Source organism: Carcharodon carcharias, chromosome 17 (assembly GCF_017639515.1).
Source record: "Carcharodon carcharias isolate sCarCar2 chromosome 17, sCarCar2.pri, whole genome shotgun sequence".
Taxonomy (NCBI): domain Eukaryota; kingdom Metazoa; phylum Chordata; class Chondrichthyes; order Lamniformes; family Lamnidae; genus Carcharodon; species Carcharodon carcharias.
The window spans coordinates 63,416,030-63,439,533 of NC_054483.1; positions in this window are offsets into that span (position 1 = coordinate 63,416,030).

A 23,504-nucleotide genomic window follows, 5' to 3' on the forward strand; every position below is an offset into this window, starting at 1 on the left:
ATGTGCCGTGGATAAAGGAGAACCGGATGATGTAGTGTACCTCGATTTCCAGAAGGCATTTGATAAAGTGCCACATCAAAGGTTATTGCAGAAAATTAAAGATCACGGGGCAGAAATTTGGGCTGAGCGGGCGGGTGCACGCCCGACAAGCTCGAGCATAAAATATGCACAATGGTGCCGGGCAAGTGTCCCGACGTCATCGTGCACTCATGCAATGTTTCAGTCAGCGGGCACGTGCGGGAGTCAGCAGCTCACCCGCCAACAATTAACAGGCCTATTAAGGCCAATAAAGTTATAACTGAATGAAATTTTTTGCTGCCCAGCGGACAGGCAAAAAGGCCAAGCGGCCTTTGGATTTTTTAGGAAACCTCATCCATGGGCGGGGTGAGGTTTCCAACAATAATTAAAAATTAAATAAAAAAATTTAAATTTCATTTGTAACATGTCCCAGCTCATGTGACAGGGCACATAAGGGGACATGTTTTTAACATTGCTAAGTTTTTTATCCCTGATTTTTAAAATCATCGACTCCCTGAGACAGCTTTTTGCCTCAGGGAGCTTTCATTGCGCGCATTCACGTGCAAGCAGGAACTTATGCGCTCGCCCTCCACCCGCCTCTCTCCCCCCGCCACCCCCCCCGCCCCCCCCACCCACCCCCGCTCCCCCCAGCAGTGCGACAGCACACGTTTCATGCTGGTTGGCTGTTAATTGGCCAGCCAGTGTGAAATCGATGTCCGGGCCCAATCGAGTGTGACATTCGGCTTGCGGCCGTTTCTGGGCCCGCCTGCTGCACCTGCCCAGTGAGGTAAAAATCCAGGCTGTGGTTGAGGGGATAACACATTGGCATGGATAGAAGATTGGCTAGCTAACAGGAAGCAGAGCGTTGGCATAAATGGGTCTTTTCCTTGCTGGCAGGATATGACAAGTGGTGTGCCACAGGGATCTGTGCTGAGGCCTCAACTTTTTACAATTAATATAAATGACTTGGATGAAGGGACTGAAGGAATGGTTGTTAAATTTGCTAACAGCAAAAAGATTGATCGGAACGTAATTTGTGAAGAGGACATAAGGAGATTGCAAAGTGACATAGATAGGTTAAGTGAGTGGGCAAAGATCTGGCAAATGGAGTATAATGTGGGCAAATGTGAAATTATTAATTTTGGCAGGAAGAACAAAAAAGAAGCTTATTATTTAAATGGTGAGAGATTGCAGAGCTCTGAGCTTCAGAGGGATCTGGGTGTCCTGGTGCATGAATCACAAAAGGTTAGTGTGCAGGTACAGAAGCTAATTAGGAAAGCTAATAGAATGTTATCATTTATTGTGAGGGGAATTGATTGGGAGGTTATGCTTCAGTTGTACAAGGCATTCGTGAGACCATATCTGAAGTATTATGTACAGTACTGGTCTCCTTATTTAAAGAAAGATGTAAATGCGTTAGAAGCAGTTCAGAAAAGGTTTACTAGACTAATACCACGAGTGGGCAGGCTTCTTATGAGGAAAGACTGGACAGAATAGGCTTGTGTTGACTGGAATTTAGACGCTTAAGAGGCGACTTAATTGAAACCTTTAAGATCCAGAGGAGCCTTGACTGGGTGAATGTGGAGAGGATGTTTCCTCTTGTAGGACAATCTAGAACTAGGGGTCACTGTTTAGAAATAAGGGGTCACTCATTTACGACAGAGGTGAGGAGAATTTTTTCTCTCAGAGGGTTCTGAGTCTTTGGAACTCTTTTCCTCAAGAGGCAGTGGAAGCAAAGTCTTTGAATAGTTTTAAGGCAGAGCTAGATAGATTCTTGATTAACAAGGGGGTGAAAGGTTATCAGGGATAGGCAGGAATGTGGGGCTGAGGTTACATTCAGATCAGCCGTGACCTTATTGAATGGCGGAGCAGACTCGAGGGACCGAGTGGCCTACTCCTGCCCCTAATTCGTATGTTCATATGTTCGTATGCCATGACATCAGTGCATCCTCACCACGGCCAACATAGTTAAGGTGCACCAGAGCGCAGCCTACCTCAGTCTCCAGACCAGGATTGCACCAGGCAACAAATGGCCCGAAAAGCAAAGATGGCAGCCCCCAAATTTAGTGACACTTCTGCGAGGTCACTACGATGTTCTCTACCCCCACTTTGGCTGCAGGAGGACCACCAGAGTCACCAATCCAACCTGGGTCTCAGTGGCAGCCACAGTCACTGCACCAGAGCACAGAGGAGGTCAGCCTCCAGTGCAGAAAGAGGATGAATGATCTTATCCGTCCCACCAGGGTAAGTCAATAAACCTCATCACTCTCAACTCACACACTCTCAAACCCATCAGACATCCACAGGGATCTCACAACTCAAGGGACAACACCACTAAATCTCACACACACCCTCACATCTCCATCAGGCTCATATCCTCTCGAACTCACACTCTCATCCCTGCTCACCACACAAACATTCCATGCTGTGCCATCAGTCCTGCTCACTCTCACTACATCTGTTTTCATGCAGGAGAAGCTGGCTCACATCAGCAGAGAGAGGTCCTAGATTGGGGGTGAAGTGACCCACATTAGGCCCCTCACTCATTTTGAGGAGGAGTGTGCCATTGTGCTGACTGGTGAGGACATGGACCCTGCCTGCAGTGATGATGAGGACAGTGGCAAACACTCTCGTGAGGATCCTGCACCCCATCATCCATCTCTCAACACAACTATGAGTGGTCTCTCTCCTGCTTTTGACTCTGCTACCATGCAGTAATTATCTCTACTTTGGTTCACAGGGAGCTCTGCCAAGCAACCGACACCCTCAGCCAGCCAGTCCTTCAGCTCCATCCAGGTCCTCACCTCCAGCCAAGAGGACTCGTCCTCCATTAAAGAGCTGGAAATAAGCAGCCTGGGTGACCCGTCACAGCGCTTACCCACACCCTCCACCAGCGCAGAGACACACACCTCGGTGGGACCCTAGAGCAGGCTCGGGTTCACAATCATGTGGTCACCGCACAGACACATGTCCACAGCAGGAGGTGTCAGATTCAGCCGAGCTCCCAGGCACTCAGAGGACTGCTGGGGAAGAGACATCTGTTAGGTCCAAATCAGATGACGAGCCTCTGGATTCAGCCTCCCAGCTCATTGTGAAGAGTCAGCAGAAGGTGGGGAACATCATGCAGAGCTGTTGGAAGCCCTCAACAGAGTGGCAGCACGGCAGAGGAGAACATCTGCCTTCTCTCAGATGAAGTGGTGCTTACATGTGCATGCATGGAGGTCTCCATGGGAAGGATGGCGGACATCATGGAGACCCTGGTCCAGCAGAACATGGAGATGTGTTCAGACCATGGTAGCCATGGGTGAGTTCCTGTAGTGGCAATGTGAGAGGGAAACGGGGCACCTCCACATCCCTCCAGGCATCCTTTCTCCTCAAGGAGTCATGTCAGGGCCCTCGGGCACCCAAAGAGAGGAGAAGTGACAGCTGGACATCCCAGGGACATCCACTCAGGAATCTCAGGGGCTGTCCACTCTCTCCGAGTCCCCTTTGCCTGTGACCCCCCTCAACCTCGTCCTCTGTCACAGCAGAGGGAGCATTTGGCCCACAGGAGCACAGCCAAAACAAGCCAGGGCCCTCAAGGCCTTGACTCTCCAGAGGGCAAATGCCAAAGCCAAACCAGAAGCAACAGGGCCAACCATTGCACTCTCTTCTGCCTTTTACCTCCTCCCTCCTCACCATCGAAGGCTACAAACACTCCTTCAAAGTGAAACAGTGATTATATTGTGCTTCCTTCAATTTAATATAGTGCATTCAGTGCTCTCAATGCCGTCTCAACATTGGGGAGATCAAACGCAAACTGGCTGACCATTTTGTGGAGCACTTCCAGTCAGTCTGCAAGCATGCCCCTGAGTTTCCTGTTGCCCATTACTCCAATTCTCTACCTTTCTTTCACGCTGACCTTCCTGTCCTTGGCCTGCTACAGTGTTCCAATGAGGCTCAATGCAAGTACAGGGTACAGTACCTCATTCGTCAACTTGGCACTCTACAGCTTCTGGACTCAGCACCCAGTTCAGCAATTTTAGATCATAACCTTTGTCCCCATTTTGTTTTGTGCTTTTCTCCTTCCTTGGGTTTTCTTTTGTTTTTTTTCTTAATTCCTTTACTGTGTATTTGGAGGGCTGCTATATGGACATTTAGGCCACATTTAAACACATCTTTTATTTATTTATTTGTCACTTTGGCTTTATACCATGAAATCTTTTATCATTAGATCTCACCTGTCCTCCACTCTATCATAGAATTTCCCTTTTGTTCTTCTTCTTCCCTTTCATTTGCTATAAACCTATTATATTTTTAGTTTTTCTCAGTTCTGATGAAAGATCACAGCCCAGAAATGTTAAAAATGGGCCGAATCTTCAGCCAAAATACCATCAGATTCCCACTCCACTCCTATTTTCTTACCCAACACCAGAGCTCCACATTTCTGGCTTGGACTTGCGAGCTGTGCCTCTTCAGAAATGTGAAGTGTATCTGTTCTTGCAGTCCTTCCTCATATTGCAGGATTGTTGGGTGAAGCCAAACCACTCCCCCTTTCTGCCATACTTTGGTTAGTCTTCGCTCACTAACAGTGAAAAGCTTTGGGACATTTAAATAGCTTCTCAGTGTGTTAGTGAATGAGTCTGAGTGAGGTAAATGGGTAAGTGGTAGGGTGGGTAGGGTGCCAGCTGTTAAGGGTGTCAAGGTATGTAGGGCATCAGAGTGGGTAGTGTGGCTGGGTGGTAGGGTGGGTAGGGTCCCAGGTGCTAGGTGACAGGGTGGCAGGGTGTGTGCGGTAGCAGGTGGTAGGTAGCAAGGTGATAAGTGACCAGGGGAATTAGGGTGGCAAGTGGCATGGTGTGTATAGTGGCAGGTAGTAGGTGGCAGGCTGGGTAGGGAGGCAAGTGGTTAGAAGCAGGATACAAGGTAACAGGGTGGCTAACATTGGGACTGCCAAGGGGTCCTGTAGCATATCTTCAGGGTATGTCCGATCTCCGATCATCAGGAGGCTAGCCTATGTTTCTTTCTCTTCACAGGTGCTGCCAGTCCTGCTGAGTGTTTCCAGCATTTACATAAGAGCACAGGGACATAGAATATAGGAGCAGGAGTGGGCCATTCAACCCTTTGAGCCTGCTTCACCATTTAATAAAACCATGGTTGATCTTGTTGTGGTCTTAGCTCCACTTTTCTGTCTGCCTCCCATAACTCTTGACTCGCTTACCTACCAAACCTTGTCAAACTCTAATTTGAATAAATTTAAAGACCCAGCCCCCACTGCTTTTTGGGAAAGAGAATTCCACATAATAAAGACCCTCTCAGAGAAAAAAAATTCTCCTCATCTCCTTCTTCGACAGTAGCCCTCTGATTCTGAAAACTGTGATGATGAGTCCTAGTCTCTCCTACAAGTGAAACCTCCTCCCCGCATCTACCCTATCAAATCCCCTCAGGATATTGTCTGTTTCAATAAGATCACCTCTCATTCTTTTAAACTGTAATGGGTATGGGTCCAGCCTGCTCAATCTTTCCTCATGAGGTAATCCCTTCATCTCAGGAATGAGTTGAGTGAGCCTTCTCTGATCACCTTCTAACACAATTATATCTTCTTTCTCTTTTTTATTTCAGATTTCTAGCATCCACAGTATTTTGCCACTTTACACCAGCTTACCAACTCGCAGAGCGCTTCACCATCAATCTCTTCTGCCAAGTTCTTTCATAAGTCAGAAGTATTGGGAGGAATTGTCTGGTCCTGATGGTGCCAGGCATCATGGCAGGTGGAGCGGGGAGGCGTGGGGGAGCGGAACAATTCAGCATGTGGGGCAGAAACCGGTTTCACGTCGTCATGAAATCACAGTGGGATCATCCGATGGTGTCTGTCATGGCGGAATGTGAATCCCGCTGGAGGCCAGCTTGAACCTGATTTGCATCCTGGTAACGTGTCTGGACAAGTGTGACGTGCAGAAGTCGGGACTTGCTGTTTGGGCCTTGCTCAGATCATGCACCTCTGAGGAGAAGAAGTTGCTCGAGTTCTACAGATACCGGACTCTGGAGGAACATGGGCATCGCTTTCTGTGTGGGTTCTCATGGACATGGCTCCACCATGAAGCAGCTCCTGGAAGCTGGGCTGCCTCCATCGATGCTTCAAGTCTGCTTTGGAACATCACGGTCTTGGCCATGGGTTGCTGTAGATGCTCAGCGAGGGGGTGGGGAGAGCAAGGTCCAGCTGTCAGTGGGAGAGGAAGGTGTACCAGGGCTGGGGGGGGTGCAGGGTTGAGGTTTGATGGGGGGAAACAAAGTGTTTGGTTGGGGGGGAGGAATGAAGACATCGGAGGGGGGAGGTTGGGAGGGGGAGGAGGGAGTACAGGGGAGGAGGGTGTAAATGGGAGAATGCAGCAAGTGGGAAGGTAGGCGTAAGGGAAGGAGTTCAGAGAGGGGACGCTGTCTGGGGGAAGGAGGGAGTTGGAGTGGTGGGAGGTGTCTGGAGGAGGAGGGTGAAATGGTGGAGGAGGGAGTAAGGGTAGAGGAGGATGTATCGGGGGGGAAATATCTAAGTGAACGTGCAAGGGAGGTGGCTGTAGAGTCAATGACTGCCTCCTGGGGAGCAAACTAATGGTAGGAATAGTAGGAGGGAATAGTAGGTGTGAGAGGGGCCAGAGGGAGCCGGTAGGGTGGGAGGTTGAGAATCCATTGGTAGTGGTAGGGTGGTTGATGGGGACTCGGAGGCAGGCATGGATCATGGGGGAGGGAAATGGGAGATCGGGGATGTCAATGTGGATGGGCATGGGATTCTCAGGAAGATAGGGAACATCCTGGAAAGACAAGGGTTCAGGTTGGTAGGTGATGGTGCAGAGGTGGAAGGTGATGTCAAGTCAGTGATGGGAGAAAGGGCATGGGTGACTGGGGAAGGGAAAGGATGGGTGATCTGATCCAAAACATCACTACAATCATGGCTGTTGAAATCAAAAGTGGAGCCTCCTGTTGGACAGGCAGAGGTGCCACGTGGGAGTGCGACCAGCGGGTGGGCAGAGATTCAGGTCAGCTCAGATGGACAACTGAAAGAGAACCCCAGCAGACAGGATGGAAGATGCTCGAGGCAGTGAGATGAGTGTGATGGATGAAGGCTCCGTGTGTGTGGTAGAGGGCTTATACGAGGCTCCGAAAGGCCCTGCGACACACACACTTCTCCCGCCAGAATCACTTGTGGTCCAGTTGCGTGCAGCTGAGCCGTTAGGGGGGAGGAGTGGGGGGGGAATGGGATGCAGTGGGAAAACTTGCGAAACCTGTCAATGAAGCTGAAAGACACCTTTACACATTATTCAGTGAAAGTGAATATATTTCCAGATTGTAAAGTGACAAAATGTGTTCACCCATGTAATCAACTGTGATCAGAATTTCTTAACTTTTCTAAGCCTATCATTTCTTCCACATGCTGCCTTGTCATCCGCAGCAGGGGTGGAGACAGCCTGTGCAATGGTTGGCTCTGTTGACCCTGATGGCTTTGGCATGTGTGCTCTGGAGAGCCAAGGCCTTGGGAGTCTCAGCTTGCTTTGGCTGTCCTCCTGTAGGCCAGCTGCTCCCTCTGCAGTGACAGAGGATGAGGTTGAGGGGGTTACAGGCAAAGGGGACTTGGAGGTAGAGGATAGCCTGTGAGATTCCTGAGCAAAAGAACCAGAGGTGTCCAGCTGCCACTCACATAGGTGTTCGACGCTGACCTCACTGTTGCCATGGGCACGGTCCATGTCCTCACCAGTCAGTGCAATGACACACTCTTCAAAGTGAGTGAGGGAACTAAAGTGGGCCACTCCACCCCCGGTCTGGGCACTCCCCCTGCTGCTGTGAGCCAGCTTCCCCTGCATGAAAACAGATGGAGAGAGTGTGGGCAGGACAAATGACACTGCATGGAATGCTTGTGTGGTGAACGGGGACATGGACAGGATGAGGATGTGAGCTCCAGATGATATGAGCCTGATGGAGATGTGAGGGTGTGTGTGAAAGTTAGTGATGCTGTCCCTTGAGGAGTGAGATCCCTGTGGATGTGTGATGAGTGTGTGAGTTGAGAGTGCTGAAAGGAGTGACTTACCCTGGCAGAACGGATGAGACCATTCATCCTTTGCAGCATTTGGTGCTATCCTGTTTTGCAGGGCATTGGCACTGACCACTACTGCCACCGCCTCCCATGCAGGTTGGTGATCTTGCTTGCTGGCCTTCAGCCAGAACAGGAGTAGAGAACATCATGGCAGGCCTCCACGGCATCCAAAAGGCGTTCCAGAGTCACATCGCTGAATTGTGGGAGCTGCAGTTTTCTTGCTTTTTGCCTTCTGTGCAGCAGTCCTGGGCTGGAAACACAGAGAGGTTTGCACGCAAATGCACTTTAAATATGGCATCTGGCAAGGTGACAGCGTGGTGGGAGAATCAGAGGCCTCCCACCGGCGAAATGACATGTTTCCCAGGAATTCATAACAAATGAGGCGGGATTCAGATGATAGGGTGCGAAAACCCGCCATTGAAGTCAACCGGTAAAAACGCCCTTTTTCCCGCCCACTACTGCACTTAGTGCAAATCTAGGATGATTTTGCCTGAAGCAGGTTGATATGCAGGGATAACTGGCCTTTAGTAGCATGAACCAAATCCACAATGTGCCATCCACCACAGGGATACCTAGCTGAAGCACAAACCACAACTTATGATTGGAGGTGATTACTTAGGGTGGGTTTGGGGTGGAAATTAAGGAAAGTGGTTTAGGGGTTAAACACTTCTTCTTTACACCTCACAAATGCAGTGAAGCAGAGACTGGCAATTTTTCAGGAGGATTAAGCTAGCGTTATTTTTTTTTGCATTACATTTGAGACAGTAGCTTTTAGGAACCCATTTTACATCCCAAAATTGTCTGTAATTCAGAGGAGAATTTAGCTATATTGGTTCCTCTCATGCTCATCCAATCATGGACTTCTTTTCCTTTCAAGATGCTTCTATTATCTTTTAAAATCACTATGTGATTACATTGAGTATTCCTGTGTCAGGCTCCATCAATGGAAAAGCCCAAAGGAAAAGCTGTCAACATTTACCTTCTCTATCACTTAAGCTTGTAAGTGGTGTTGTGATTAGCATTTGTAATCTGAAATGACCTGTCACATATTGTCAGGTAAGTGTCAACTTCCAGCTTCAGTGCAAGCTATCAACTGGATGAACAGATTTTCCACACCAGAACAGTTTGCTAATTATGGATTTAAAATACAGTAATGTAATTACAATTTAAATGCCTAAATTTAACACTCATCTTCTCTAGATGATGAGACAAATGAAACCCCCTAACCAGGTGACAAATGAGCTGGAACATTTAGAATTTCACATAGGGCGGAATTTTACAGCCCTCTCATGGAGGGGGTAGGGCTGTAAAATGCGGCGAGCTGTTCAGAAGTCCAGTGACTGCACAGGGATTGTAAACTCCAGCCAGCATAAAATTCTGCCCATAGTGATGCTTGACACACCAATTTTTTCTGGCCTAAAGCCAATAGAATTCTATGCTTTTTACCTTCCTTTGCCAAGTTGGAGACTGTGGGGAACATCTTCTGCACTGACTCTTGTTAGACATGTAGCAAGCTTAGAGTCCAGCACGGGTTTCTTGTAAGAAACAATAAGCTTTATTTACAGACTCTAGATGAGTCTCCATACTTGTTCCAATACCAAGACTAAGAAGCGCCACCCCTAAGGTTCCCACGCTTAGGGCTGATTCATCTAAACAGTCACATAGAACATAGAAACATAGAAAATAGGAGCAGGAGTAGGCCATTCGGCCCTTCGAACCTGCTCTGCCATTCATTATGATCATGGCTGATCATCCAACTCAATAGCCTGCTCCCGCTTTCTCCCCATATCCTTTGATCCCTTTCACCCCAAGAGCTATATCTAACTCCTTCTTGAAAGCATACAATGTTTGGTCTCAACTACTTTCTGTGGTACCAAATTCCAAAGGCTCACCAATCTCTGGGTGAAGAAATTTCTCTTCATCTCAGTCCTAAATGGTCTACCCCATATCCTCAGACTGTGACCCCTGGTTCTGGACTCCTCCACCATCAGGAACATCCTTCCTGCATCTACCCTGTCTAGTCCTGTTAGAATTTTATAGGTTTCTATGAGCTTCCCCCCTCATTCTTCTGAACTCCAGTGAATATAATCCTAATCGACTCAATCTCTCCTCATATGTCAGTTCCATCATCCCAGGAATTAGTCGGGTAAACCTTCGCTACGCTCCTTCTATAGCAAGCACATCCTTCCACAGATAATGAGACCAAAGCTGCACCCAATATTCCAGGTGTGGTCTCACCAAAGTCCTGTACAATTGCAGCAAGACATTCCTGTTCCTGTACTCGAATCCCCTCACTATGAAGGCCAACGTACCATTTGCTTTCTTTACAGCCTGCTGCGCCTGCATGCTTACCTTCAGCGACTGGTGTACAAGGACACCCAAGTCTCGTTGCACATCCCCCTCTCTCAATTTATAGCCATTCAGATAATAATCTGCCTTCCTGTTTTTACTACCAAAATGGATAACCTCACATTTATCCACATTATACTGCATCTGCCATGCATTTACCCACTCACTCAGCTTTTCCAAATCACACTGAAGCATCTCTCCATCCTCCTCACAGCTCAGCCTCCCACCCAGCTTTATGTCATCTGTAAATTTGGAGACATTACATTTAATTCCCTCATCTAAATCATTAATATATATTGTGAATAACTGGGGTCCAACACCGATCCCTGCGGTACCCCACTAGTCACTGCCTGCCTTTCAGAAAAAGAGCTGTTTATTCCTACTCTTTGTTTCCTATCTGCCAACCAGTTTTCTATCCATCTCAATACACTACCCCCAATCCCATGCACTTTAATTTTATTTGCCAATCTCTTATGTGGGACTTTGTCGAAAGCCTTCTGAAAGTCCAAATAAACCACATCCACTGGCTCCCCCTCATCAATTCTACTAGTTATATCCTCGAAAAATTCTGGTAGATTTGTCAAGCATGATTTCCCTTTCATAAATTCATGCTGACTCTGTCCAATTCTGCCACTGTTTTCCAAGTGCTCAGCTATTAAATCTTTTATAACAGACTCTAGAATTTTCCCCACTACCGACATCAGGCTGACTGGTCTATAATACCCTGCTTTCATGATTCCCATAACTGTAAGAAATGGTTTAACTTACAATCATTACATTCCTCCCCCTTTAATTTTGTATTACCTTCTTATTTACAAAAAACATCTTAACCCATATTATATAAAATTATTTACAATTCATGCCATTATAGGTTTAGCCTTTCAGGAGGTTTTTGGATTTGGGTAGAATGATGCAACTCTACAACTGGAGATTCTTTCATTGGATCAACTTGCACAGTAATTGCAGCTTCAGAGACAACCTTAGACAATGGCTATTCAGTATTATGTACTTCAACAGAGAAATCTGGTATGTCTGGTATGATTGGCTGCTAGCCAATGAGCTTTTTTTGTTAATTGATTGATTTTAAATTCCACCAGCTGCCTTGGTGGGATTTGAACCTGGTCACCAGGGTATGTCTCACCTTGCCCATCACTCACCTTTGGGAAGAGCAGCTGGAGAGGCGGACCTACGGAGATACACAGAGTGGGGAGAGAATAAATGCAGCCCGGGAAGCGTGGCCTACATCACTCACCTTTGGGAAGAGCAGTCGGAGAGGCAGACCTGCGGGAGAAACACAGAGCGGGGAGAGAATAAAAACAGCCTGGGGAATGCAGCCTACATCACTCACCTTCGGGAAGAGCAGTCCAGAGGAGGACCTGTCAGCTGCTCGGAACCGGCCTGCGCTGAGATCGATAGGAGAGTGAAAAAAAACAAATTGTGACATCACAAGAAGGAAGCAATTTGATTAGTTGGAGAAGAATCTCGCTGTTTGGTGAGTATCTAGTGAGTGTTTAATGTTTATTCTATTCCTAAGGTTTAGAATAAAGGAGGAACTGTACTTTTTGGTAAGGTTTATTAAGTAGGGCAAAGTAAAATAATTTTCTACATGGAAAAGCAGCGAGAGTTCAAGGGATAAAACAGCGAGAGTTCAGTGACAAAACAGAGAGAGTTCAAGTGATAAAACAGCGAGAGTTCAGGGGACAAAACAGCGAGAGTTCAGGAGACGAATCAGCGAGAGGTCAGGGAACAAATCAGCGAGAGTTCAGGGGACAAAACAGCGAGAGTTCAGGCAAAAGCTGTGAGAGTTCAGGCGAAGAAACAGCGCGAAATCAAGAAATAAAACAGCAAGAGTTCAGGGGACAAAACAGCGAGAGTTCAGGAGACAAAACAATGAGAGTTCAGGGAAAAGCCGTGAGAGTTCAGGCGTTGAAACAGCGCAAAATCAAGAAATAAAACAGCGAGAGTTCAGGGGATAAAACAGCGAGAGTGGGGGGATAAAACAGCGAGAGTTCGGAGATAAAACAGCGAGAGTTCAGGGGATAAAACAGCCAGAGTTATGGGGATAAAACAGCGAGCGTTCAGGGGATAAAACAGCGAGAGTTGAGGGGATACAACAGCGAGAGTTCAGGGGATACAACAGCGAGAGTTCAGGGGTTACAACAGCGAGAGTTCGGGGATAAAACAGCGAGAGTTCAGCGGATAAAACAGCGAGAGTTCAGGGGACAAAACAGCTAGAGTTCAGGGGATAAAACAGCGCAAGTTCAGGGGATAAAACAGCGAGCGTTCAGGGGATAAAAAAGCGAGAGCTCAGGGGATAAAACAGTGAGAGTTCAGGGGAATAAATCAGCAAGAGTTCAGGGAAATAAATCAGCAAGAGTACAGGGGAATAAATCAGCGAGAGTTCAGGGGAATAAATCAGCGAGAGTTCAGGGGATAAAACAGCGAGGGTTCAGGGGATAAAACAGCGAGGGGTCAGGGGATAAAGCAGCGAGAGTTCAGGGGATAAAGCAGCGAGAGTTCAGGGGATAAAGCACCGGGAGTTCAGGGGATAAAGCAGCGAGAGTTCGGGATAAAGCAGCGAGAGTTCAGGGGATAAAGCAGCGAGAGTTCAGGGGATAAAGCAGCGAGAGTTCAGGGGATAAAGCAGCGAGAGTTCAGGGGATAAAACAGCGAGAGTTCAGGGGATAAAACAGCGAGAGTTCAGGGGATAAAACAGCACGAGTTCAGGAGGTGAAGCAGGAAGAATTCAAGAGATAACACAGCAGGGATTCAGGGGATAGAACAGCACGAGTTCAGGAGGTGAAGCAGGAAGAATTCAAGAGATAACACAGCAGGGATTCAGGGGATCAAACAGCGAGAGTTCAGGGGACAGAACAGCGAGAGTTCGGGGGACTAAACAGCGAGAGTTCGGGGAAAAGCTGTGAGAGTTCTGGCGATGAAACAGCGCGAAATCAAGAATTACAACAGCGTGAGTTCAGGAGGTGAAGCAGGAAGAATTCAAGAGCTAACACAGCAGGGATTCAGGGGATAAAACAGCGAGAGTTCAGGGGAATAAATCAGCGAGAGTTCAGGGGAATAAATCAGCAAGAGTTCAGGGGAATAAATCAGCGAGAGTTCAGGGGAATAAATCAGCGAGAGTTCAGGGGAATAAATCAGTGAGAGTTCAGGGGAATAAATCAGCGAGACTTCAGGGGAATAAATCAGCGAGAGTTCAGGCGATAAAACAGCGTAAGTTCAGGAGGTGAAGCAGGAAGAATTCAAGAGATAACACAGGAGGGATTCAGGGGATAAATCAGCGAGAGTTCAGGGGATAAAACAACGAGGGTTCAGTGAAAAGCTGTGAGAGTTCAGGCGATAAAACAGCGGGAGTTCAGGAGATGAAGCAGGAAGAATTCAAGAGATAACACAGCAGGGATTCAGGGGATAAAACAGCGCGAGTTCAGGAAGTGAAGCAGGAAGAATTCAAGAGATAACACAGCAGGGATTCAGGGGATAAATCAGCGAGAGTTCAGGGGATAAAACAATGAGAGTTCAGTGAAAAGCTGTGAGAGTTCAGGCGATAAAACAGCGCGAGTTCAGGAGGTGAAGCAGGAAGAATTCAAGAGATAACACAGCAGGGATTCAGGGGATAAAACAGCGAGAATTCAGGGGATAAAACAGTGCGGTTTCAGGGGACGAAACAGCGAGGGTTCAGGCGACGAAACAGCGAGGATTCAGTGGACGAAACAGCGAGGGTTCAGGGGACGAATCAGCGGGAGTTCAGGGGACTAAACAGCGAGAGGTCAGGGAACTAAACAGCGAGGGTTCAGGGGACAAAACAGCGAGAGTTCACGGGACAAAAAAGCGAGGGTTCAGGGGATAAAACAGCGAGGGTTCAGGGAAAAGCTGTGAGAGTTCAGGCAATGAAACAGCGTGAAATCAAGAAATAAAACAGCAAGAGTTCAGGGGACAAAACAGCGAGAGTTCAGGAGACAAAACAATGAGAGTTCAGGGAAAAGCCGTGAGAGTTCAGGCGTTGAAACAGCGCAAAATCAAGAAATAAAACAGCGAGAGTTCAGGGGATAAAACAGCGAGAGTACGGGGATAAAACAGCGAGAGTTCGGGGGATAAAACAGTGAGAGTTCAGGGGATAAAACAGCCAGAGTTATGGGGATAAAACAGCGAGCGTTCAGGGGATAAAACAGCGAGAGTTGAGGGGATACAACAGCGAGAGTTCAGGGGATACAACAGCGAGAGTTCAGGGGTTACAACAGCGAGAGTTCGGGGATAAAACAGCGAGAGTTCAGCGGATAAAACAGCGAGAGTTCAGGGGACAAAACAGCGAGAGTTCAGGGGATAAAACAGCGCAAGTTCAGGGGATAAAACAGCGAGCGTTCAGGGGATAAAAAAGCGAGAGCTCAGGGGATAAAACAGCGAGAGTTCAGGGGAATAAATCAGCAAGAGTTCAGGGAAATAAATCAGCAAGAGTACAGGGGAATAAATCAGCGAGAGTTCAGGGGAATAAATCAGCGAGAGTTCAGGGGATAAAACAGCGAGGGGTCAGGGGATAAAGCAGCGAGAGTTCAGGGGATAAAGCAGCGAGAGTTCAGGGGATAAAGCAGCAAGAGTTCAGAGGATAAAGCACTGGGAGTTCAGGGGATAAAGCAGCGAGAGTTCAGGGGATAAAGCAGTGAGAGTTCAGGGGATAAAGCAGCGAGAGTTCAGGGGATAAAACAGCGAGAGTTCAGGGGATAAAACAGCACGAGTTCAGGAGGTGAAGAAGGAAGAATTCAAGAGATAACACAGCAGGGATTCAGGGGATAGAACAGCACGAGTTCAGGAGGTGAAGCAGGAAGAATTTAAGAGATAACACAGCAGAGATTCAGGGGATCAAACAGCGAGAGTTTGGGGACAAAACAGCGAGAGTTTGGGGGACTAAACAACGAGAGTTCGGGGAAAAGCTGTGAGAGTTCTGGCGATGAAACAGCGCGAAATCAAGCAATAAAACAGCGTGAGTTCAGGAGGTGAAGCAGGAAGAATTCAAGAGATAACACAGCAGGGATTCAGGGGATAAAACAGCGAGTGTTCAGGAGATAAATCAGCGAGAGTTCAGGGGAATAAATCAGTGAGAGTTCAGGGGAATAAATCAGCGAGAGTTCAGGGGAATAAATCAGCGAGAGTTCAGGGGAATAAATCAGTGAGAGTTCAGGGGAATAAATCAGCGAGACTTCAGTGGAATAAATCAGCGAGAGTTCAGGCGATAAAACAACGTAAGTTCAGGAGGTGAAGCAGGAAGAATTCAAGAGATAACACAGGAGGGATTAAGGGATTAAATCAGCGAGAGTTCAGGGGATAAAACAACGAGGGTTCAGTGAAAAGCTGTGAGAGTTCAGGCGATAAAACAACGGGAGTTCAGGAGTTGAAGCAGGAAGAATTCAAGAGATAACACAACAGGGATTCAGGCGATAAAACAGCGCGAGTTCAGGAGATGATGCAGGAAGAATTCAACAGATAACACAGCAGGGATTCAGGGGATAAAACATCGAGAGTTCAGGGGATAAAACAGTGCGGTTTCAGGGGACGAAACAGCGAGGGTTCATAGCGAGGGTTCAGTGGACGAAACAGCGAGGGTTCAGGGTTCGAATCAGCGAGAGTTCAGGGGACTAAAAAGCGAGAGTTCAGGGGACTAAACAGCGAGGGTTCAGGGGAAAAAACAGCGAGAGTTCAGGGGACAAAACAACGAGAGTTCAGGGGATAAAACAGCGAGAGTTCAGGGGATAAAACAGCGAGAGTTCAGGGGATAAAACAGCGAGAGTACAGCGGATAAAACAGTGAGTGTTCAGGGGATAAAAAAGCGCGAGTTCAGGTAGTGAAGCAGGAAGAATTCAAGAGATAACACAGCAGGGATTCAGGGGATAAATCAGCGAGAGTTCAGGGGATAAAACAGCGAGAGTTCAGGGGATAAAACAGCGAGAGGTCAGGGTATAAATCAGCGAGAGTTCAGGGGATAAAACAACGAGGGTTCAGTGAAAAGCTGTGAGAGTTCAGGCGATAAAACAGCACGATTTCAGGAGGTGAAGCAGGTAGAATTCAAGAGATAACACAGCAGGGATTCAGGGGATAAAAAAGTGAGAATTCAGGGGATATAACAGTGCGGTTTCAGGGGACGAAACAGCGAGGGTTCAAGCGACGAAACAGCGAGGATTCAGTGGACGAAACAGCGAGGGTTCAGTGGACGAATCAGCGAGAGTTCAGGGGACTAAACAGCGAGAGTTCAGGGGACTAAACAGTGAGTGTTCAGGGGACAAAACAGCGAGAGTTCAGGGGACAAAACAGCGAGAGTTCAGGGGATAAAACAACGAGGGTTCAGTGAAAAGCTGTGAAAGTTCAGGCGATAAAACAGCGGGAGTTCAGGAGATGAGGCAGGAAGAATTCAAGAGATAACACAGCAGGGATTCAGGGGAAAAAAACAGCTAGAGTTCAGGGTATAAAACAGTGCGGTTTCAGGGGACGAAACAGCGAGGGTTCATAGCGATGAAACAGCGAGGGTTCAGTGGACGAAACAGCGAGGGTTCAGGGGTCGAATCAGCGAGAGTTCAGGGGAATAAACAGCGAGAGTTCAGCGGACTAAACAGCGAGGGTTCAGGGGAAAAATCAGCGAGAGTTCAGGGGACAAAACAGCAAGAGCTCAGGGGACAAAACAGCGAGAGTTGAGGGGACAAAACAGCGAGAGTTCAGAGGATAAAACAGCGAGAGTTCAGGGGATAAAACAGCGAGAGTTCAGGGGATAAAACAGCGAGAATTCAGGGGATAAAACAGCGAAGGTTCAGGGGATAAAACAGCGAAGAGTTCAGGGGATAAAACAGCGAGTGTTCAGGGGATAAACCAGCGAGAGTACTGGGGATAAAACAGTGAGTGTTCAGGGGATAAAACAGCGAGAGTTCAGGAAGTGAAGCAGGAAGAATTCAAGAGATAACACAGCAGGGATTCAGGGGATAAATCAGCGAGAGTTCAGGGGATAAAACAACGAGGGTTCAGTGAAAAGCTGTGAGAGTTCAGGCGAAAAAACAGCCCGATTTCAGGAGGTGAAGCAGGTAGAATTCAAGAGATAACACAGCAGGGATTCACGGGATAAAAAAGTGAGAATTCAGGGGATATAACAGTGCGGTTTCAGGGGACACAACAGCGAGGGTTCAAGCGACGAAACAGCGAGGATTCAGTGGACGAAACAGCGAGGGTTCAGTGGACGAATCAGCGAGAGTTCAGGGGACTAAACAGCGAGAGCTCAGGGGACTAAACAGTGAGTGTTCAGGGGACAAAACAGCGAGAGTTCAGGGGACAAAACAGCGAGAGTTCAGGGGATAAAACAACGAGGGTTCAGTGAAAAGCTGTGAAAGTTCAGGCGATAAAACAGCGGGAGTTCCGGAGATGAGGCAGGAAGAATTCAAGAGATAACACAGCAGGGATTCAGTGGATAAAACAGCGAGAGTTCAGGGTATAAAACAGTGCGGTTTCAGGGGACGAAACAGCGAGGGTTCATAGCGATGAAACAGCGAGGGTTCAGTGGACGAAACAGCGAGGGATCAGGGGTCGAATCAGCGAGAGTTCAGGGGAATAAACAGCGAGAGTTCAGCGGACTAAACAGCGAGGGTTCAGGGGAAAAATCAGCGCGAGTGCAGGAAGTGAAGCAGGAAGGATTCAAGAGATAACACATCAGGGATTCAGGGGATAAATCAGCGTGAGTTCAGGGGATAAAACAACGAGTGTTCAGTGAAAAGCTGTGAGAGTTCAGGCGATAAAACAGCCCGATTTCAGGAGGTGAAGCAGGTAGAATACAAGAGATAACACAGCAGGGATTCAGGGGATAAAACAGTGAGAATTCAGGGGATAAAACAGTGCGGTTTCAGGGGACGAAACAGCGAGGGTTCAGGTGACGAAACAGCGAGGATTCAGTGGACGAAACAGCGAGGGTTCAGTGGACGAATCAGCGAGAGTTCAGGGGACTAAACAGCGAGAGTTCAGGGGACTAAACAGTGAGTGTTCAGGGGACAAAACAGCGAGAGTTCAGGGGACAAAACAGCGAGAGTTCAGGGGATAAAACAACGAGGGTTCAGTGAAAAGCTGTGAGAGTTCAGGCGATAAAACAGCGGGAGTTCCGGAGATGAGGCAGGAAGAATTCAAGAGATAACACAGCAGGGATTCAGGGGATAAAACAGTGAGAATTCAGGGGATATAACAGTGCGGTTTCAGGGGACGAAACAGCGAGGGTTGATAGCGATGAAACAGCGAGGGTTCAGTGGACGAAACAGCGAGGGTTCAGGGGTCGAAACAGCGAGAGTTCAGGGGAATAAACAGCGAGAGTTCAGCGGACTAAACAGCGAGGGTTCAGGGGAAAAATCAGCGAGAGTTCAGGGGACAAAACAGCGAGAGCTCAGGGGACAAAACAGCGAGAGTTGAGGGGACAAAACAACGAGAGTTCAGAGGATAAAACAGCGAGAGTTCAGGGGATAAAACAGCGAGAGTTCAGGGGATAAAACAGCGAGAGGTCAGGGTATAAATCAGCGAGAGTTCAGGGGATAAAACAACGAGGGTTCAGTGAAAAGCTGTGAGAGTTCAGGCGATAAAACAGCCCGATTTCAGGAGGTGAAGCAGGTAGAATTCAAGAGATAACACAGCAGGGATTCAGGGGATAAAACAGTGAGAATTCAGGGGATATAACAGTGCGGTTTCAGGGGACGAAACAGCGAGGGTTCAGGCGACGAAACAGCGAGGATTCAGTGGACGAAACAGCGAGGGTTCAGTGGACGAATCAGCGAGAGTTCAGGGGACTAAACAGCGAGAGTTCGGGGACTAAACAGTGAGTGTTCAGGGGACAAAACAGCGAGAGTTCAGGGGACAAAACAGCGAGAGTTCAGGGGATAAAACAACGAGGGTTCAGTGAAAAGCTGTGAAAGTTCAGGCGATAAAACAGCGGGAGTTCAGGAGATGAGGCAGGAAGAATTCAAGAGATAACACAGCAGGGATTCAGGGGAAAAAAACAGCTAGAGTTCAGGGTATAAAACAGTGCGGTTTCAGGGGACGAAACAGCGAGGGTTCATAGCGATGAAACAGCGAGGGTTCAGTGGACGAAACAGCGAGGGTTCAGGGGTCGAATCAGCGAGAGTTCAGGGGAATAAACAGCGAGAGTTCAGGGGACTAAACAGCGAGGGTTCAGGGGAAAAATCAGCGAGAGTTCAGGGGACAAAACAGCAAGAGCTCAGGGGACAAAACAGCGAGAGTTGAGGGGACAAAACAGCGAGAGTTCAGAGGATAAAACAGCGAGAGTTAAGGGGATAAAACAGCGAAGGTTCAGGGGATAAAACAGCGAAGAGTTCAGGGGATAAAACAGCGAGTGTTCAGGGGATAAACCAGCGAGAGTACTGGGGATAAAACAGTGAGTGTTCAGGGGATAAAACAGCGAGAGTTCAGGAAGTGAAGCAGGAAGAATTCAAGAGATAACACAGCAGGGATTCAGGGGATAAATCAGCGAGAGTTCAGGGGATAAAACAACGAGGGTTCAGTGAAAAGCTGTGAGAGTTCAGGCGATAAAACAGCACGATTTCAGGAGGTGAAGCAGGTAGAATTCAAGAGATAACACAGCAGGGATTCAGGGGATAAAACAGTGAGAATTCAGGGGATATAACAGTGCGGTTTCAGGGGACGAAACAGCGAGGGTTCAGGCGACGAAACAGCGAGGATTCAGTGGACGAAACAGCGAGGGTTCAGTGGACGAATCAGCGAGAGTTCAGGGGACTAAACAGCGAGAGTTCAGGGGACTAAACAGTGAGTGTTCAGGGGACAAAACAGCGAGAGTTCAGGGAACAAAACAGCGAGAGTTCAGGGGATAAAACAGCGAGGGTTCAGTGAAAAGCTGTGAGAGTTCAGGCGATAAAACAGCGGGAGTTCCGGAGATGAGGCAGGAGGAATTCAAGAGATAACACAGCAGGGATTCAGTGGATAAAACAGCGAGAGTTCAGGGTATAAAACAGTGCGGTTTCAGGGGACGAAACAGCGAGGGTTCATAGCGATGAAACAGCGAGGGTTCAGTGGACGAAACAGCGAGGGATCAGGGGTCGAATCAGCGAGAGTTCAGGTGAATAAACAGCGAGAGTTCAGCGGACTAAACAGCGAGGGTTCAGGGGAAAAATCAGCGAGAGTTCAGGGCACAAAACAGCGAGAGTTCAGGGGATAAAACAGCGAGTGTTCAGGGGATAAAACAGCGAGTGTTCAGGGGATAAAAAAGCGAGAGCTCAGGGGATAAAACAGCGAGAGTTCAGGGGAATAAATCAGCAAGAGTTCAGGGAAATAAATCAGCAAGAGTACAGGGGAATAAATCAGCGAGAGTTCAGGGGAATAAATCAGCGAGAGTTCAGGGGATAAAACAGCGAGGGTTCAGGGGATAAAACAGCGAGGGGTCAGGGGATAAAGCAGCGAGAGTTCAGGGGATAAAGCAGCGAGAGTTCAGGGGATAAAGCAGCGAGAGTTCAGGGGATAAAGCAGCGAGAGTTCGGGATAAAGCAGCGAGAGTTCAGGGGATAAAGCAGCGAGAGTTCAGGGGATAAAGCAGCGAGAGTTCAGGGGATAAAGCAGCGAGAGTTCAGGGGATAAAACAGCGAGAGTTCAGGGGATAAAACAGCGAGAGTTCAGGGGATAAAACAGCACGAGTTCAGGAGGTGAAGCAGGAAGAATTCAAGAGATAACACAGCAGGGATTCAGGGGATAGAACAGCACGAGTTCAGGAGGTGAAGCAGGAAGAATTCAAGAGATAACACAGCAGGGATTCAGGGGACAAAACAGCGAGAGTTCGGGGGAATAAACAGCGAGAGTTCGGGGGACTAAACAGCGAGAGTTCGGGGAAAAGCTGTGAGAGTTCTGGCGATGAAACAGCGCGAAATCAAGAATTACAACAGCGTGAGTTCAGGAGGTGAAGCAGGAAGAATTCAAGAGATAACACAGCAGGGATTCAGGGGATAAAACAGCGAGAGTTCAGGGGAATAAATCAGCGAGAGTTCAGGGGAATAAATCAGCGAGAGTTCAGGGGAATAAATCAGCGAGAGTTCAGGGGAATAAATCAGCGAGAGTTCAGGGGAATAAATCAGCGAGACTTCAGGGGAATAAATCAGCGAGAGTTCAGGCGATAAAACAGCGTAAGTTCAGGAGGTGAAGCAGGAAGAATTCAAGAGATAACACAGGAGGGATTCAGGGGATAAAACAGCGAGAGTTCAGGGGATAAAACAACGAGGGTTCAGTGAAAAGCTGTGAGAGTTCAGGCGATAAAACAGCGGGAGTTCAGGAGATGAAGCAGGAAGAATTCAAGAGATAACACAGCAGGGATTCAGGGGATAAAACAGCGCGAGTTCAGGAAGTGAAGCAGGAAGAATTCAAGAGATAACACAGCAGGGATTCAGGGGATAAATCAGCGAGAGTTCAGGGGATAAAACAACGAGGGTTCAGTGAAAAGCTGTGAGAGTTCAGGCGATAAAACAGCGCGAGTTCAGGAGGTGAAGCAGGAAGAATTCAAGAGATAACACAGCAGGGATTCAGGGGATAAAACAGCGAGAATTCAGGGGATAAAACAGTGCGGTTTCAGGGGACGAAACAGCGAGGGTTCAGACGACGAAACAGCGATGGTTCAGGGGACGAAACAGCGAGGGTTCAGGGGACGAATCAGCGGGAGTTCAGGGGACTAAACAGCGAGAGTTCAGGGAACTAAACAGCGAGGGTTCAGGGGACAAAACAGCGAGAGTTCAGGGGACAAAACAGCGAGAGTTCAGGGGATAAAACAGCGAGGGTTCAGGGAAAAGCTGTGAGAGTTCAGGCAATGAAACAGCGTGAAATCAAAAAATAAAACAGCAAGAGTTCAGGGGACAAAACAGCGAGAGTTCAGGAGACAAAACAATGAGAGTTCAGGGAAAAGCCGTGAGAGTTCAGGCGTTGAAACAGCGCAAAATCAAGAAATAAAACAGCGAGAGTTCAGGGGATAAAACAGCGAGAGTGGGGGGATAAAACAGCGAGAGTTCGGAGATAAAACAGTGAGAGTTCAGGGGATAAAACAGCCAGAGTTATGGGGATAAAACAGCGAGCGTTCAGGGGATAAAACAGCGAGAGTTGAGGGGATACAACAGCGAGAGTTCAGGGGATACAACAGCGAGAGTTCAGGGGTTACAACAGCGAGAGTTCGGGGATAAAACAGCGAGAGTTCAGCGGATAAAACAGCGAGAGTTCAGGGGACAAAACAGCGAGAGTTCAGGGGATAAAACAGCACGAGTTCAGGGGATAAAACAGCGAAGGTTCAGGGGATAAAACAGCGAAGAGTTCAGTGGATAAAACAGCGAGTGTTCAGGGGATAAACCAGCGAGAGTACTGGGGATAAAACAGTGAGTGTTCAGGGGATAAAACAGCGAGAGTTCAGGAAGTGAAGCAGGAAGAATTCAAGAGATAACACAGCAGGGATTCAGGGGATAAATCAGCGAGAGTTCAGGGGATAAAACAACGAGGGTTCAGTGAAAAGCTGTGAGAGTTCAGGCGATAAAACAGCCCGATTTCAGGAGGTGAAGCAGGTAGAATTCAAGAGATAACAGAGCAGGGATTCAGGGGATAAAAAAGTGAGAATTCAGGGGATATAACAGTGCGGTTTCAGGGGACGAAACAGCGAGGGTTCAAGCGACGAAACAGCGAGGATTCAGTGGACGAAACAGCGAGGGTTCAGTGGACGAATCAGCGAGAGTTCAGGGGACTAAACAGCGAGAGTTCAGGGGACTAAACAGTGAGTGTTCAGGGGACAAAACAGCGAGAGTTCAGGGGACAAAACAGCGAGAGTTCAGGGGATAAAACAACGAGGGTTCAGTGAAAAGCTGTGAAAGTTCAGGCGATAAAACAGCGGGAGTTCCGGAGATGAGGCAGGAAGAATTCAAGAGATAACACAGCAGGGATTCAGTGGATAAAACAGCGAGCGTTCAGGGGATAAAACAGCGAGAGGTCAGGGTATAAATCAGCGAGAGTTCAGGGGATAAAACAACGAGGGTTCAGTGAAAAGCTGTGAGAGTTCAGGCGATAA